Source organism: Sapajus apella, unplaced genomic scaffold, assembly GCF_009761245.1.
Source record: "Sapajus apella isolate SASKATOON/1434 unplaced genomic scaffold, GSC_monkey_1.0 scaffold71, whole genome shotgun sequence".
Classification (NCBI taxonomy): domain Eukaryota; kingdom Metazoa; phylum Chordata; class Mammalia; order Primates; family Cebidae; genus Sapajus; species Sapajus apella.
The window spans coordinates 9,071,969-9,087,615 of NW_022437011.1; the positions used below are offsets into that span (position 1 = coordinate 9,071,969).

A 15,647-nucleotide genomic window follows, 5' to 3' on the forward strand; every position below is an offset into this window, starting at 1 on the left:
TGGGGATGCCCAGTCCAACCCTCTGCATCTGTTTATGCTGCTGACCAAATGCCTTCAGTTTTCCCAGAGATAAGGGACAGAGCTCTGAGAGGCCACAGGACCCAGAATACAAAGTCCTTTTTATTTTAGTCCTTAAAATTGACAAAAACAAGTCAGGCATGGTGGATCACACCTTAATCCCAGCACTTTGGGAGGCTGAGGTGGGCAGATCACTTGAGCCCAGGAGTTCAAGACCAGCCTGGACACCATGGTGAAACCTGGTCTCTACCAAAAACATAAAAATTAGCTGAGGGTAGTGGTACATGCCGGTAATCCCAGCTACTTGGGAAGCTGAAGCAAGAGAATCACTTGGACCCAGGAGGCAGAGGTTGCAGTGATCATGCCACTGCACTCCAGCTGAGCTATAGAGTGAGTGAGATTCTGTCTGAAAAAAAAAAAATTGACAATGACCATGCAGCCCACAATTACAGGCAGAATTGTAGATTTTTTCAGGCCCTCAGGTATGCTGTTTTTCTTTTGTATATGTGTATTTTTTTTTTTTTTTAAAGATGGGATTTCTCCATGATGGCCAGGCTGGCCTTGAACTCCTGACCTCAGGTGATCCACCCATCTCGGCCTCCCAAAGTGCTAGGATTACAGGCGTGAGCCACTGCGCCCAGCTGTATATATATTTTTTAATATATAGAGACAGTCTTTTTGTTTTGTTTTGTTTTCTTTTTCTTTCTTTCTTTTTTTTTTTTTTTTTTTTTTTTGTGTGAGACAATCTTGCTATGTTGCCCAGGTTGGTCTTGTACTCCTGGGCTCAAGCGATCCTCCCACCTCGGCCTCCCAAAATGCTGGGATTACAGGCATGAGCCACCTTGCCGGCCCCATATGCATTTCACTGTTGTTATTTAAACAGTTTTATTGAGATATAATTCATATGCCCTAAAATCTACACATTTAAAGAGTGCAATTCAATAGTTTTTGTTATAGTTATAGTTACGTGCAACCATTGCCACAATTTTAGAACATTTTCATCACATCAAAAAGAAACTCCAAGCTCAAACTCACCTTGTCCCAACTGCACCCTAAGCAACCTCTAATCTACTTCCTGTCTCTACAAATTTTCCTATTCTGGACTTCCATACGGACGGAATCAAACAATATGTGACACTGTGTGACTAGCCTCTTTAACTTAATGTTTTCAAGGTTTATCTATATTGTAGCGTGAATCAGTACATGATTCTTATTTTTTTTTTTTTTGAGACAGTGTCTCGCTCTGTTGCCCAGGCTGGAATGCAGTGGCACAATCTCCACTTGCTGCAACCTCCACCTACCGGGCTCAAGCACATGCCTCAGCCTCCCAGTAGCTGAGACTACAGGCATATGCCACCATACCAGGCTAATTTTTTGTATTTTTAGTAGAGACAGGGTTTCACCATGTTGGCCAGGCTGGTCTCAAACTCCTGACGTCAAGTGATTTGCCCGCCTCTGCCTCCCAAAGTGCTGACATAGGTGTGAGCCACCACACCTGGCCTCATTTTTTTTTTTTTTTGAGACGGGGTCCTGTTGTTACTCAGGCTGGAGTGTTATGGCATGGTCACAGCTCACTGCAGCCTCAACCTCCTAGGCTTAAGCAATCTTCTTACCTCAGCCCCCTAAGTAGCTGGGACTATAGTTGTGTATCATCATCTCCACCTAATTTTTTTATTTTTTGGAGAGATGGGGTCACACTATGTTGAGCAGGCTGGTCTTGAACTCCTGGGCTTAAGTGATCCTCTTGCCTCAGCTTCTTCAAAGTGCTGAGATTAGAGAGTTAATTCCCTTTTATGGCCAAGTAATATTCCATTGTGTGGATTTGCCACATTTTGTTTATCCATTCACCAGTTAATGAACATTAGGTTTTGGGGGTTATTATGAATAATGCTGCTATAAACATTTGTGTATAGGCTTTTGTGTCACAGGTTTTCATTTCTCTTGGGTGCATACCTAGGACTGGAATTGCTGGGTCATAAAGTAACTATGTTTAATCATTTGAGGAACTGCCAGACTATTTTCCAAAGCAGCTGTATCGTTTTACTCTCCCACCAGCAGTGTATGAGGGTTCCAATTCTCCACATCCTTGCCAATTCAACTATGCTTTTTTTTTTTTTTTTGAGATGGAGTTTTGCTCTTGTTGCCCAGGCTGAAGTGCAATGATGACACAATCTCAGCTCACCACAATCTCTGCCTCCCAGGTTCAAGCGATTCTCCTGCCTCAGCCTTCCGAGTAGCTGGGATTACAGGCATGTACCATCATGCCTGGCTAATTTTGCATTTTTAGTAGAGACGGGGTTTCTTCATGTTGGTCAGGCTGGTCTCAAACTCCTGACCTCAGGTGATCCCCCCCCCCAGCCTCCCAAAGTGCTGGGATTACAGGCATGAGCCACCACGCTGGGCTCCAACTATGCTTTTGAGAAATAACAAGGACAACTGAAGAGCCTCACTCTAATTTGGGTAGCTAGTACATAGCAGCAAGAGGAGTGCAGGGACGGAAGAGGGGTTCCTCCTCTACTCTAAGCCCTTAGAATCAGCCAGAAAGAATACAGCTATCTTTAGTACTCTTCCTGACCTCCTAGGCTATGTTAGCTGCCCCCGAAATGTGCCCAAGAATACATATAGTACTTGTCATTCTTCTCCACTAGACTGTAAGCTTTAGGCAGGCAGGAATCTCTATTGTTCTGACTTTATCTGCAGTACCTAAACAGGGTCTGGCACAAAATAGATGCTTCGTAAATGTTAATTGACTGAGTGACTAACTAAACAAATGACTAGATATTTCTCTACTGGTGGTTCCTGTCCAGGGAGAGAGGAAAAGAGCAGTGTTAGAGGCAAAAGGCATCAAGGAGGGAAGCAAGAATGAGAGGAGAGATGGAGAAGAAAATGAAAGTCAGGCAAGAAGCTTGGGGATTTGGTGTCACTTGAGGTCAGCCTTAAGTTATGAGGTCAAACTCAGAGCTAATGGACTTGCCCTAATCCTTTGCTTTCCATGTGGCTGCATTTTTTTCTAGAAATGCTCCCTTTTATTTTTTGTAATTATTCCCAACAATTTTGTCTTTGCAAGAACAAGAAACAAAAAAGTAGAAAAGCAGTTGTTATTACAGGCAAAAGAAAACATAAATCAACCCACCAAAATTAATTCAGAATTTAAAAGGATGGAGGTCCCAGGAAAAAAATAAATCATCATCTAGGTTTTTCTCCAAAGGTCATTGAATGGCCTGTAGCCCAAAAAGTTGATCACAGGACATGAGAATATGGCTCACCTCACAGCCATATTTATAATGGCTGGCCTTCCACACAAATCCTGCCTTCTACCTGGACTAATCTGTATCCAGTCATCACCAGGTTATTTGTCCCTCTCTCCCCAAAGGCCTGCAGAGCTCCCTGTCCTTGGTTATTTCCTGTCTCTCCTCTGAAAGCACACATGCACATTCACACACATACACACACACACACACACACACACACACACACACACACACACACACCCCCTCATCTCTTTTTCATGAATCCTCAGGGTAATTCTACCCTCTCCACTTTGTGTGTTTGGAAGGAAAGAAAGCAAAATATATAAGATGCCAATGCAATTCCTCCTTTAGCAGAGCTCCGCAGGACAATTACCCACCCAATCTGCCTGGTTTTATAGCTCTCATAACCCTCCTTTATGAACATGCTGTGACAGCCGGATGTGGGCATTGATTATGGCAGCAGTCTTCAGCCACATTCCTATTTAACTGCAAAGCAGAGCTCCTGCCTACCAGCCCAGCACTGATCATGTGACTTTTTAAATTACTATATTTATGTAAGCCCTTTCCCAACCAGAGCCTGTGTCCAACTCCATCAAAATGGGGAGGATTTGAGCTTGCCACTTCCCCTTCAGTGGCTCTTTGGCCGTATAACCTAGGGTCTCTTGTTGGAATCAAACTGGGGCTCTGAGCTTTCTTAGGAGAGGTCTGCAAGGGTTGGGGTGCACAGGAAGCATGTCTTTTTCGTTATGAAAGAACTGAGGAAATGGACAGTGAAACATGCTGGCAGATGCCAAGGGCAGTGGCTGGTTCCCAGGGGCTCACCTGGCAATGGTGCCAGGTGCAAGAGATCAGCAGAACCCACAGGATTGGTGGTTGTTGTTGGGGGGTGGGTGTCGGAAAGGAATTTAGGGGAATTAGAGAATGGAATAAGGAATTACCGTTCATAGGCCTTTTCCCTCTGGACCCCAGCTTCACCACCTGTTTAGCAGGACAGAATAATACTGACTCTAGCCAGTAGGAGAAGGAAGTTTAAGTGTTCCAAAGAAATCCTGGTAACCTTGCAGGCAGTCTGTCCTGACCAAGGACTCTGTCTGACTGTGCTATGGTGCAGGGCAAGTTTAGAAGAGAAAGCCACTGTTCTTCAGCTGCGGCAGTTCAGTGAAAAATCCCACTGCAGGGCACTAGGGATGCGATCCTGCAGTGGTAAGCAGTAGGGAGTGACTGGCTTAATCTATTCGAAAACCTCCTGGGAAGATCCCGAAGACCGCAGACCAAGGTGACCTGTGTGGGTGGGCGATCCATTACCGAATGACAGCGTTGCCGCAGAAAGCCAGAAAAAGGATATGCGTGGGAAGCGCAAAAGCGTGGGCTGGGTCTGCAGCAACAGAAAGGCGCCACGCTCGTGAGGGGAACCAGTGTTCCGGGGTCGCTCAGTGTGGGCAGACAGGAAGCCTGGCTCCACTAGGATTCACAGATTCTCTCCTGAACAGCAGCGAAGTCTGTGCCCTTTCTATCCTTAAGAGATGGGATGGGAGTCCAACAAACGCAGCCATTGCTGAAACCCCAGCCCTTCTCTCCTATAACAAGCAGGATTACCTCTGCCACCGAACTCGCATTTTTTTTTTTTTTTTTTTAAGTCAGGCCTTTCCTAGGCTGGGTCAAGGGCCCCGCCCACCGAAGCCACGCCCAATAGCCGCCGCGGGGCGGGGCTCTCCTGGGCTCCCGCCTGCCCTTTCCCCTCCGGCCTCTGCCGGTGCTGCTGCGCCTTGCGGAGCTCCGAACACGTGCGCGTGAGTAAGGGCCCAGTGGGGAGAGTCCTTGGAGGTTTCCTGGCCCAGGGAAAGAAGCAGTGCAGGAAGGCTTCTGCCGGTGCACGGGACGAAATTGGGGTTCGTCCCCTCGAGACCCTGAGCTTTGAGGGCATCTGAAAGAGACCTAGGCCCCAGAGTCATCCCCCGTTGTTCCACCATCCCGCTTTCCTCTTCTCCCTAGGGAGTTCTCTAGAGCCTGACTCCAAGAGCCTCGATCTCCCAGTGCCAGGGGCAGGGACTTGGGAAGGTTTGTGAGGACCAAATGTCCGGTGGAACTGAGTCAGCGCCTTTAACCCGAGCCTTGAAAGGGGCGGGCTATTTTTAGATCTGTTTTCAGACCCAGCCAACAATGAACCGTCTCTATTCATTTTCCTGTTCCTCTAAATTATGTGGAGGAAGGTAGGAGTGAAATTTAGGGATGGCTGGAAAGAGGTATGATCTTTGCCTTACATAAATTATAATGGTGACTGTGTAGGAATATTATCATTTGTGCAAACATTTTGTTTATTGCTTTTATCAGTAGTTGAGGTCTTGGCACGACTACTACCTCCAATTCCCCTCACACCCAATACTGCAGTTATTTTTCTAAATGTTGTTTTTATTTTCCTTTAGGAAGTCCCATATTGGAGGCCCTCCTCTAACCACTTTTAACTGGCTTTCCCATTGTACACTGCCTATTTCTCTCAGGGGATAACTTTTCCCTTTCTACTCATTCATATTCACCATCTAAGCCTTTTTTGGAATGTAGCTCCTCAGGTGTTTACTGTGTGCCCACACTATACCAGACATTATCTTGGGAGTTGCTTATATTCCACTTAAGCCTCCCAATCACCCCATGTACAGAGTATTATTAGTAATATCCCCATTAGGCTTGGTGCACTCACTCGCACCTGTAGTCATAGCTACTCAGGAGGCTAAGGCAGGAGGATTGAGCCCAGGAAGTGGAGGCTGCAGTGAGCCATGATTGTCCCACTGCACTCCAGCCTGGGTGATGGAGAAAGACCCTGTAATATAATATCTCCATTCTACAAATCAGGAGACTGAGGTATAGAGAGGTTAAGTTACTCACCCAGTGTCATTTGGCTAGACGCTGGTTAGGTGATAGAGCGTCCTGATACTTGTTTAATCTACTCTTTTGCTACTGTTGAACTGCTGTGGTGTATAAGTAACAAGATGTGAAAACAAAGCTAAACAAGGATAAACTTTTGTTTTTATTGTCTGTGGCTCCAGCCTAAGTTACAGAGTTTTGAGGGCAGGGACTCTGAGCTGCACACGTGTTCTCTGTTGGCTGACTAACCTGGAGTTTCATTGCAGAGAGGCCAGCTATGGCAGATGGAACTGCAGGTGAGTGGGACTCCTTTAGCCCTCTTGGCTCCAGCTGTAGGCAGCTGCCTAGGTTGTCTTGTACCTAGGCAAGTGTTACACTGCTGGGAGAACAGCAGCCAAATAGCTGGTTGGCATTCTGGCCTTGGTTCATGCCAACTCTGTGTTGACTACCCCAGGATGCCAGCATAGTTGCTTATCTATTAAGGCCAGGGGTGTTTTTGACTTCCCTGGGCCAAGCACTGAAAGAATAAGAATTGTCTTGGGCCACACATAAAATACAGTAATGATAACTGGTAGTTAAATTTAAAAAAATATATATTGCAAATTAAAAAAAAACACCTCATAATGTTTTAAGAAAGTTTGCCAATTTGTGGTGGGCCGCAGGTTGGAAAAGCTTACATTAAGATTTAATCTGAGAACATGACTTTTTGCAGACAGAGTAAGTCCAATAGTTCTGGTCTAACAGGTTTGGCTAGTATGAAGTCACTTGAATCATACTTTGGAAACAGAACAAAGCTAATGAGAAAGGGGAGTTAGTAAAAATAAATGGAAAAGTCACACTTTTGTTTTTAGTGCCTACCAAGTTCTCAAAGGGGGTGAGATACAATGGGATTTTTGCTAATTTCATTAAAATTAAAGTGCATGGCTCCCACTACTCACCATAAAACCTAGTCATGATACCCTTTGTAGAGGGATTTTATAGCCATAGTTATTTATGGGATGCCTTATTAGGAAAACTTGTGCAAATTCACTTTAAAATTGTGGGCATTCTCTAGCTTTTTTTTTTTTTTTTTTTTTTTTTGAGAGAGAGAGAGAGAGAGTGTCACTCTCCCAGGCTGGAGTGCAATGGCACAATCACCTCGGCCTCCCAAAGTGCTGGGATTACAGGCGTGAGCCACTGCCCCCGGCCTCTCTAGCTCTTTAATAACATATTAAAATATTGCTGGGTGCAGTGGCTCACGCCTGTAATCCCAGCACTTTGGGAGGCCAAGATGGGTGGATCACGAGGTCAGGAGTTCAAGACCAGTCTGGCCGACATGGTGAACCCCCATCTCTACTAAAGATACAAAAAGTTAGCTGGGGCCGGGCGCGGTGGCTCAAGCCTGTAATCCCAGCACTTTGGGAGGCCGAGGCGGGTGGATCATGAGGTCAAGAGATCGAGACCATCCTGGTCAACATGGTGAAACCCCGTCTCTACTAAAACTACAAAAAATTAGCTGGGCATGGTGGCACGTGCCTGTAATCCCAGCTACTCAGGAGGCTGAGGCAGGAGAATTGCCTGAACCCAGGAGGCGGAGGTTGCGGTGAGCCGAGATCGCGCCATTGCACTCCAGCCTGGGTAACAAGAGCGAAACTCCGTCTCAAAAAAAAAAAAAAAGTTAGCTGGGCATGGTAGCAGGGGCCTGTAATCGCAGCTACTAGGGAGGCTGTGGCAGGAGAATCGCTTGAACCTGGGAGGCAGAGGTTGCAGTGAGCTGAGATCATTCCATTTCACTTCAGCCTGAGCGACAGGGCGAGACTCAAAAAAAAAAAAAATTGATTAAGGGGGCTCTGGGAACTGGCTAACTACAACCACCCTAATTTCTCCTTTAGGCAGACAATATATATATGCACTTTAGTTGCTTATTGATTTTCAGAAATGAATAGCTGGCTGCCCCATTAAAGTGGTAGATATTGAGTCCCCTTTGTAGTAATTTTGTTCCCAAGTAGTTGGGACGATAGGTGCACACCACCACAACCAGCTATTTTTTTTGTTGTTGTTGTTATTTTGTTTTGTTTTTCAGACAAGAGTCCTGTCATCCAGACTGGAATGCAGTGGCATGATCTCTGCCCAGTGCAACCTCCACTTCCCAAGTTCAAGCAATTCTGCCTTGGCCTCCCAAGTAGCTGGGATTACAGGTGTGTACCACCACGCCTGGCTAATTTTTGTATTTTTAGTAGAGATGGGGTTTCACCATGTTGGCCAGGCTGGTCTCAAACTTCTGACCTCAGGTGATCTGCCCGTCTCCTGACCTCATGATCCACCCACCTTGGCCTCCCAAAGTGTTGGGATTACGGGCGTGAGCCACTGCGCTTGGCCTTTTTTTTTTTTTTTTCCCAATTTATAGAGAAAGTCTCACTATGTTGCCCAGGCTTTGGTAGAGACGGGGTTTCACCATGTTGTCCAGGCTGGTCTTGAACTCTTGGGCTCAAGGAATCCTGCCTCCCAAAGTTCTGGGATTACAGGCATGAACCATAGCACTGCGCTGGCCTGGAATGCTAATCTTTTGAGGAAAAAATGACCCTCAGTTGCTGTGAAAAGTGACATCCTAGTTTCCACAGGAGGAACTGGGGAGGATATTGGGGAGCAGGGGAGTTGTTTATCAAAGCTTGTTTTGTTAGATCAGTTGGCATTCCCTTAATAGGATTCTCTCAGCCAAATGTGAGTGCATTGTGTGAATGCCTCAAGCGTTAACTGAATAGCCTTTTACATATGGGGTCTTAAGACTAGTAATATCTGTAGGGCTTGGGGGATGGTTAGCTTTATGGTACTCTAGGCAGGGAAAAGGCAAATTATGGTAAATAAAATAATTCCTGACTGAGGCTATAGAAAAGAGAGTAATTGTATATGTTACATGGGGTACAATGTGATGTTTTCATATATGTTTAAATTGTGGAATTAGTAAATCATGCTAATTAAATCTAGCACCTCACATACTTATATTTTGTTGTGGGGAAAACATTTAGTATATTTTCGCAATTTTGAGATATACAAGCCAGGCTTGGTGGCTCACACCTGTAATCCCAGCACTTTGGGAGGCTGCGGTGGGAGGATCATTTGAACCCAGGAGTTTGAGACCAGCCTGGGCAACAGAACGAGAACTCATTTCTATAAAAAATAAATCAGGCAAGCATGGTGGCATGTACCTGTAGTCCCAGCTGCTTGGGAGGCTGAGCCAGGAGATTGAGACTGCAGTGAACCATGGTCATGCCACTGTACTCCAGTTGGGACAGAGTGAGATATTATCTCAAAAAATACATATATATACAATGCTTGTTTGTCTTCCTTTTTAGGGTGACTTGAAAGTAGGGCATCCCTTCAGCCATGTGAAGAGAGGAAATAATGGCAGATGACAGTCTGCATGTGCAGTTTTCAGGTAAATATCCCCGTTCATTCCAATATTGACTACCTCCTCTGTGCCAGGCCCGTTGGCTAGTTGGTATCTATCAGGAAACAATTGGGAGGCAAATTAACTTATATTTGTAAGATCCATGAAGGAAAAGACAGGATATCTTGTTTTATTTACTGCTAGATCCCAATCACAGCGCTTGGCACATGGCAGGAACTTTCTGAATGTTGGATAAAACAACTGAAAACATGAGAAAGGGATTCCTGTTAAAGGGTTTGACAGCAGGGTATGCAATCGGTGCTTCCACACCTGTTTTGCAGCCAGCATTCAATTGATATGTCTTCTACCTGGAGTGTCTAGGTATCTGAAACAAATAATGAAAAAGCTGTTTCAGGAATCATCCAGCGGTTGTCAGCTATCCAGGCTCATGTGATGCCTGTGATGGTGTTACACTGTTGGAAGAGCAAGCACTGTCTTTATTGAGGTTTGGCTCCAAGCACTGTTTTGGTGTTGTAGCTGAGTACCTTTGGGCAGTGTTTTGCACCTCTGAGAGTGGAATGACTCCTCCTGTGGAGTTGGTCCTAGTCTGGGTGCAAACAATTTTTTTTTCTGTTAGAAAAAGGACCCTATCGGCCGGGCACAGTGGCTCATGTCTGTAATCCGAGCACTTTGGGAAGCCAAGGTGGGCAGATCACCTGAGGTCAGGGGTTCAAGAGCAGCCTGACCAACATGGAGAAATCCTATCTCTACTAAGAATACAAAATGAGCCACTGGGATTTTGCCTGTAATCCCAGCTACTCGGGAGGCTGAGGCAGGAGAATCGCTTGAACCTGGGAGAAGGAGGAGGAGGTTGCAGTGAACCAAGATCATGCCCTTGCACTCCAGCCTGGGCAACAAGAACAAAACTCCATTTCAAAAAAAAAAAGAAAAGAAAAGGAAAAGGACCCTTTCTTAGAGACAGTCTGTCATTCTTTGAATCCTAGATGCCTTCACCTGAATGACAACTAACTCCATCAGGACCACAGATGTGTCTGACAGCCCTGTGTGACACCAAGATAACTAATGTATGTATGTTGTCTTTTTGTCATGTAGGTCTCAGTTAACTTATTATAGCTCAGATGGGGATTGGGGCTTAAAAGTATGTTTTTAAAAATTATGTAGAGTATCAGAATTTTAAAGAATTCTTAGAATCTAAAGTCCATCCCCTCATTTTCTAGAGCTCAGCTGTGCAATAGCTATATGCTACATGTAGCTGTGTAAGTTTGTAAAAGTTAAATAAATCGCTGGCCGGGCGCAGCAGCTCACACCTGTAATCCTAGCACTTTGGGAGGCCAAGGTGGGTGGATCACCTGAGGTCAGGAGTTCAAGACCAGCCTGGCCATCATGGTGAAACCCCATCTTTAAAAAAAAAGTTAAATAAACCTTTTTTTTTTTTTTTTTGAGACAGAGTCTCACTCTATTACCCAAGCTGGAGTGCAGTGGCACGATCTCAGCTGACTGCCACCTCTGCCTCCTAGGTTCAAGCAATTCTGCCTCAGCCTCCAGAGTAGCTGGGACTATAGGCATATGTCACCATGCCTGGCTAATTTTTGTATTTTTAGTAGAGATGGGGTTTCACCATATTGGCCAGGCTGGTCTTGAACTCCTGACCTTGTGATCTGCCTGCCTCAACCTCCCAAAGTGATGGGATTACAGGCATCTTTTTTTTTTTTTTTTAGAGCTGGAGTTTTGGTCTTGTTGCCCAGGCTAAAGCACAATGGTGCAATCTTGGTTTACTGCAACCTCCGCCTCCTGGGTTCAAGTGATTCTCCTGCTTTCAAGTGATTCTCCTGCCTGGAACAGCAGTGCATGATAAACTTTCTGCATTAGTGGAAATGTTCTCTGAGCTGCCCAATATGTTAGTCACTAGCCCAACAGATTCTGAGATTAAGAAACTGATTTATAGGCTGGGCGCAGTGACTCATGCATGTAATCCCAGCACTTTGTGAGGCGGAGGTGGACAGATCACGAGGTCAGGAGATCAAAACCATCCTGGCTAACACAGTGAAACTCTGTCTCTACTAAAAATACAAAAAATTAGCAAAAGTTTGAGATGTCGTTTTGGTCATGTTGCCCAGGCTAGAGCACAGTGGCACAATCTCAGCTCACCGCAACCTCACCTTGTAGTGTCACATGCCTGTAGTCCCAGCTACGTGGGAGGCTGAGACAGGAGAATCCTACGAACCTGGGAGGCGGAGGTTGCAATGAGCCAAGATTGTGCCACTGCACTCCAGCCTGGGTGACAGAGGGAGAGTCCATCTCAAAAGAAAGAAGAGAAAAAGAAACTGATTTATTTATGCCAAGCACGGTGGCTACGCCTGTAATCCCAACACTTTGAGAGGCTGAGGCAGGCAGATTGCGAAGTCAGGAAATTGAGACCATCCTGGCCAACATGGAGAAACCCCATCTCTACTAAAAATACAAAATTAGCTGGGTGTGGTAGCATGCCCATCCTAGCTACCGGGGAGGCTGAGGCAGGAGAATCACTTGAACACAGGAGGCAGAGGTTGCAGTGAGCCAAGATTGTGTCACTGCACTCCAGCCTGGCACAGAGTGAGACTCCATCTCAAAAAAAAAAAAAAAAAGACCAAGACAAAATCTTGAAAGAGAAAAAGTAACTCAAAAACAGAAAAATATCGGTAGTAAAAATAGTCTGTGTTTTTTTGTGTGTTTGGGATTTGTGTTTTTTTGCATGGGTTATTTATAGCCATTCTCTCCACTTTTACTGTGCTCCAAAGGGAGATGTTTTAAGAAAGAATAGCAGTCTTCACTTCTCAAACTCAGTCACAATCTCAGTCTGAACTGGTAAAACCAAAATGGCTCCTAAGGAAAGAGAAAAATTCCCTGTCATGAATAGTCACAGTGTTTTAAATCTGGGCCCTCAAGTTCTAAGCATAGAGGTTGTCTTCCTGACTACAGTAGGGCTATCTATGTGCAGAGAGAGGTTCCTGTGTTGCTACTTGAAAAGAGATAATTCATTGGTATTTGTGTTTCTGTATTCAATATCCCAAAATGTATCAATGGCATAGTCATGTGCATTAAAATAATATGATGGAGTTTCCTACTTTGATAAATAAAGTTACTCACCTACTTATCCCTGTTGTGTTAGAGACAAGCTGCCCCAGAAAACCCCCTTAGTGCAGCTGATTCCCACTCTGATGGCTCTGCAGCTGGATTCCTAAACTCCTATCCAGGTGCCACAGCAAGGCTACCAGACATTCCACATTGAGCAAAGCCTGATTACAGCTATCTGGGCAGCACAGGAGAGGTCATGAGAAACAAACCTTTGTTACATGTACTTGTAAATTCTTGTTTTACACATACCTGTAAATTCCAAGTTTTTTTTTTTAACTGCCACCACAAAGTTCACAGGATGATGTATTTGCAAGTGTGTCACAAGCTGATAAACTATCTTCTTGCTTGTTACAAAGCTGATAGACTATCTCAGTCTGGAGACTCCCTTAGGCCCCTCTCATCCCATATAAACCCCTCATTTTGTAAGTTCAGGGCTGCCTCTGACTGTTATGGAGCAACCTGGCAGGTCAATCAACTTGCTTGCCTGACTTTGGGTCTACTCGTCCTTTCTCTTGGCTGACCTTACATTTTGGTGCCAAAACCCAGGAAGGGGTAGGCTGTAGTCTGGCACCCTTAGAGAGCTCTTTCTCTATCCCTCCCTCCCTCTCTGATCACCCCTCTCCCTGCCACCCTCCCCTTCCCAAACCAGCTGAATACCTGGAGGATCTCCCAGACTCTCCCATTGTTGGCAACCTCATTCACCGTCAGAGCCTCCACAGGGGTAAGACAGACTCTTGCCATTTACCCGGAACCCTTGACCGTCTCTGCCTTCCTGAAAGACCCAGCGCTGGGCCAACGGCTTCTTCAGCCTCCAGGCCTCTGGTTCCTCCATTTCAGCTATGCCTGACTCAGCAGCTACCTCCTCTATTCCGGACAAGGCCCAAAGGAAAGGGGGCACCCTCTCCTCCCATCCCTGTCATCGGCAGTCTCTTTTTCCTCTACCTACATCCCCATTTGCTATGGGAGCCTCTCAGTCTACCCCTCCCGAAACTCCTCCCTTTGGGTGTCTCCTGCATCTTAATCTCAGCCTCCATTCAGAGGTTCACCCTAAGAGACTTATCTTTTACTGCAATACTGCTTGGCCTCAATACAAACTAAACAATGGCTCCCAGTGGCCTGAAAATGGCATCTTTGACTTCAATATACTTAGAAACTTAGACAGCTTTTGCCACTACAATGGGAAATGGTCTGAAATTCCTTATGTTCAAGTTTTCTTCACTCTCTGTAGCCATCCTTCCCTCTGCCAGTCCTGTTCTACTTTCCAAATTATACTTGCTCACTCCAAACCTGACTGACCCCTGTCACCCTCCCCACGGCCCTTGTCAGTGACTCATCTCCTGCCACACTCCCCATAGCCCCAACCAGCTACTCCTTTTCCTTTGACCTCACTGATTTTCCTCCTCCTGGACCATCCTCACCCCCATATGCCCCCACTCTGGCCCTACCTCTTACCCACACCAACCACCCTGCATCTGACTGAGTCCTCCCTGTCTCCACCCTTTACCCACCCAACATGCCCAGCAACCAGCTCTCTTGCTTCCCCTCTGGGAGGTAGCAAGGACCAAAAGGATCATCTGTGTCCACCTCCCCTTCTCCGTCTCTGATCTCTCCCAGATTGAAAAATGTCTGGGGTCCTCCTCCAATCCTGATACTTATATCAAAGAATTTAAATATCTAAGCCAGTCTTATGAACTCACTTGGCATGATCTCTATATTATCCTCTCTTCTACCCTCCTTCCGGAAGAGAAGGGAAGAGTGGCTCGCACCTCAGGCACATGCCGATGATCTTCAGGCAAGATCCTACTAGCCGTAAGAGCCGCTGCCATCCCCTGGGAAGAGACTTCCTGGGAGTACCATCCCACAGACCCTGGCCGGGTGTCTTTTAACCATATGATTACTTGCCTTATTGCAGGCCTTTACAGAGCTACCCATAAGGCCATGAATTTTGAAAAACTCAAATTAACCAAAAAGCAGATGAAAATCCTGCCCAATTCCTTTCCCACCTTACAGAGGCTCTCCAAAAATATACTTGTGTCGACCCTGCCTCCTGAGCAGGAACTATTGTTCTTTTTTTTTTTACACGGAGCAAATTTATTGTGAAAGCTTGTGGGGTGAGGAAGGGATGGGGCAGGCTCTAGGCGGCCGAGTCGGAGGCCTCTGAGCTGTCTTTGACATTTGTGCTCTCTGTGGTCTCGCTGACCTCACTGAGGTCCTTGCTGTCCCCACCACTATCCTCGGCAGCCAGGCCCTTCTCCTCATGACAGGCCTCTCCTGAGCTCGGAGGTGAACTGCCTTTGCTCTCCACCTTGTTCTTGATGGCATCCAGCACCATGTGCCTGCCCTTCTCCTTCAGCACCAGGTGACGCCTCAGCTCATCGGCCATCGGGGTGAGATCCTGCTTCCTGGCGAAGGCATCCTCCCCATCTGCATAGTATTTGGGCTCCACTTCACTGATCTGAAAGTTGAGGGTATTGGAATAGAGGTGCAGGGCAGCCCAGTTACTCTTCCTGACATGCAGGGAGACGTACTTGGCATTGAAGTTCTCTATCATGGCTCGAGAGGCCTGGTCCATCAGTTTCTGTGCCAGAACGAGGTGCCAGTGGGAACGCATCACAGCCAATGAGGTGATATGTCCATGGGGCACATCATCTGCGTCCTCTTCCATTTTGGCCAGGACATACCCCACAATCTTCCCATTCTCACCCTCAGCAATGTAAGAGAGCTGGGGCCAGGAGAGGCCATGGGAGAAGTAGTATTTCATCTGGTAGTTCTCGGGCAGGCAGAGGAGGTTGCAGTGCTGCATGTTCATCAGGTCCTCTGGCCTCACACTGCGGATGTTCATAACGGTGGCAGGGCTCGCGGGTCCCAGCGGATTGTGAAGGCACAGTCAGCTGCTGCCGCGCTCGGAAGCGATGCCAGGACAGCCGGGGCTGGGACCGGGGCTGCGCTAGCTAGGGTGGAACTCTTGTTCTTAATACTCATTTTATCTCCCAATCTGCCCCCAATAAGATGGCCCT

The 15,647-nt window shown here is 46.3% G+C and overlaps 1 protein-coding gene, 1 non-coding gene and 1 pseudogene across 3 annotated transcripts in view; 2 read left to right on the forward strand and 1 right to left on the reverse strand.

Moving 5' to 3' along the window:
- The first annotated feature begins 4,964 nt into the window (after positions 1-4,964).
- MATR3 (matrin 3) overlaps positions 4,965-15,647 on the forward strand; it is a 77,451-nt gene continuing 66,768 nt past the window's right edge. The window contains exons 1-4 of the mRNA XM_032250525.1: positions 4,965-5,059; positions 6,395-6,424; positions 9,461-9,543; positions 10,500-10,580. The gene's annotated coding sequence lies outside the window, so the exon portion shown is untranslated. The remainder of the gene's footprint in view (positions 5,060-6,394; positions 6,425-9,460; positions 9,544-10,499; positions 10,581-15,647) is intronic.
- Positions 9,917-10,117, forward strand: LOC116531702. The gene has a single exon (XR_004260533.1). It is a non-coding gene; the product is annotated as a small nucleolar RNA SNORA74 (small nucleolar RNA).
- Positions 14,704-15,576, reverse strand: LOC116531646 (annotated as a pseudogene). The gene has a single exon (XR_004260504.1). The product of XR_004260504.1 is annotated as an N-alpha-acetyltransferase 10 pseudogene (transcript).